This window comes from Callospermophilus lateralis, unplaced genomic scaffold, assembly GCF_048772815.1.
Source record: "Callospermophilus lateralis isolate mCalLat2 unplaced genomic scaffold, mCalLat2.hap1 Scaffold_120, whole genome shotgun sequence".
Classification (NCBI taxonomy): Eukaryota; Metazoa; Chordata; class Mammalia; order Rodentia; family Sciuridae; genus Callospermophilus; species Callospermophilus lateralis.
This window is the reverse complement of record NW_027512320.1, coordinates 39,156-42,056: the sequence shown is the minus strand read 5'-3', so window position 1 is coordinate 42,056 and position 2,901 is coordinate 39,156.

Here is a 2,901-nt window from a genome sequence, read left to right as displayed (position 1 = left end):
GCAGAGCCATCATACCTATTGCCCCATGCCAGAGGTTGTTGTCTGAGACAGTCTGATGCTGCACATTCCAGAGTGGTCTCTGCCGTGCTTCACTTTCCCTTCCAGGGTGCCATCAGAGAGAATAAAAGCTCCTGTGAGATGCAGTGTCATGTAAAACTAGACTACTGTCTTTTTCTCTTAACCTGAGAAGTTTTTCCTCATCACAAACATTCTAAGCTCACTCCAGGCAGGCATCTCCTGGTGCCAGATTGAGGATCAAAGCACAGAGGAGAGACTATTGATAGGTATCTACATTCTCTGCTCAGGTGCCCAGCCTTATGTCACATTGGAAGAAACTCTATTAAAACAAGAAATCCTTCTGCTCAGCAGTCACTCAAAATTCTGCTTGTTGTCCATGAAGCATGTGTCCTCAAAGACTATAAACACAGGCCCTGGCCTTAGAGAGTAGAGAGCAGGCTGCCAAGAGCACCTACAGAGTCACTTTCTTCCTTTTGAGGGAAGTAAATTTCTTGTGGTAGCCAGGGCTTTTACTGTTGGGATTCATGTTTCTTTGACAATGGGGCTTTGCTTACCCTGAAGGGCATGACTACCTAGGCTGCGTGTGTATGTGTGTGTGTGTATGTGTTTCTCTGTGTGTGTCTGTGAGGGTGCATATGTGTGTGTTGGGGGCAGGGGGAGGTACTGGAGATTGAACTCAGAAGCATAGTACAGCTGATCTACATCTGAAAAATATCCCTAGCCCTTTTTATATTTTATTGTGAGACAGGATCTCAATAATTTGCACAGGCTGGCCTTGATGCTGAGCAGTGCAGCAGACAGTTCCCTTACACATTTGAATAACAGACATGTACCACTGTACCCAGGGCATGCCCTCTTGGGTATAGTTAATTCCTAGAATCAGTCATCTACCCAACTTGTTCACCATATGCAAATTAACCAATCTAGTTCCTACATCAGCTATCCCCTCCCTATTGGGCTCCCGCCCTTCCAGGCCACTCTCTATTACCGCTATTTACCAGAGATGAGTCATTGCTTCCCTGAATGCTGAAGTATAACACCAGAGAAGCATGCCATAGCAAGTGTAGAGTGGAAAGTAGAAGCTTTATTAAAGGACAGCAGAAAAGACTTCTCTGAGGAAGAAGAGGACCCAAAAGGTGGAATCCATGGAAGGGAGAGGTCTTCTCTTTTATATAGCTAAGATCTTCTTTTAATCTTCCCAAATTCCTTTCCTTTTTTCCTTTTATCCTGCAGTGATAGAATGCAGGTGGGAAGACTAAAAGGTGGAAGATAGGGTGACTGAAGGAGTAATCTGGGCAGAAAGGGTCTGGGGTGGTTTGATTAACACCTCCTTGTTTGCTGGGAGCTACTTCATTAACAATTCCTTAGGATGGGTTCCGGGCCTTGGGCACATTAACATCTTAATTTCCTCAGGTGCTGTTCCAGTTTTCTGGACTCCATTCTAAGCCAGGTGTCTCTGACTCAGTTACCCTAGGTAAGGACTCATAGCAACTCCCTAGCAACCACCAATCAGCATGAGACAGGAAAAACACTTGAGATGCCAGATGACCCTCCAGTAGTTTCAGTCATTCATAACATGTTAGGAAACCATGAAGTTTAGCACATACATCCCTCATGAATTAAATCAATCAGTTCAAATGAATCCCCCTCTTTTACTAACCAATCACCCCTACCCAACTTGTTCCTACCAATGAATGTGCTAATCAATGTTAAGAGTTGTTGTTTGATTTTCCTGTGGTGTGGAATGATTTTCTGTGTGATGTTGTGATGCATAGAGTATTCCCCAAAACCTATAAAATCTCACTGAACCAAGGACCCAGACTCACTCCTTGGGACCACTGCATCGAAAGTGGTTGTGAGTCCCAGCTTGAGCTTGCAATAAAGACTCTTGTGTGATTGCATCAGATTCAGCTCCTGGTGGTTTTTCAGGGTTCCCCCAAATCCAGCATTACAGCCCCAACCTGCTAGAACCCACTGAAATGATTGAAACATACTAATCCTAAGTAAACCTGCTTATGCTGCCTGATCTTTTCTGCCTGCACAAATACAGTGAAGCCTCTTTCCCATATTCTCCTTCACCTTCCACACACTCTATTTATGACCAAACCTGGTGCTTCCCACCTGGCTCTGCACTACTGTTTATAGAAAACTGTAGCTCTCTGCGATGGTATATCTGTTTCTGTGAGTCTCCTGTATCTGATTAAAACAAACCCAAGACAATTTTTGAACAATGCCAAACTTGTAAAGCTTCTCAAAAGGGCCAGGGTAACTACATCCATAGCCTACACCCCTGGGTCTGGGTCCTGGGGGTGCACCCAGCCCTCTTTTTTCTGTTAGTCCCTCATAATCTTAATGGTGGAGAACAAAAAAGACTGTCAGAGGTGGGAGGGGAGAAAGGTCACTGCACTTGGGAAGTAGGAAGTGTGCAAGCACCTTTACTGTGGCATACACTCTCTTCTTACAATGTGGGTCACAGAAGAGACCCAGACACAGATAAAAACCCACAGTAGGGAGGAGTACAGCTAGACTTAAACCCAAAATTCAAATATTTTTTCTCTTCCCACCTTTACTTTCCCAAAGAATTTTTTAAAGCTTTTTTTAAAAAAGGCAAGCCATATATTCTGGGTGTCCTTACATTCAGAGTACACTTTTTATAGGAAGAAAATAGACCATCACCACTTTATGACCTCTTCTCCTCCCAACTGGTATTATTAGGGCCTGTGACTACAGCTCTGCTACCTCCTGGACTTCATGCTATGGGGAAATGATTAGGCTGTCCTTCAGGGAGAGAAGGACCTGTAACATCACAAAGAATTTTCCTGCTACTGTACTACAGCTATTGCTCTCTCTAGTCAAACCCCCTGGCTTCATATCAGTTCCTGG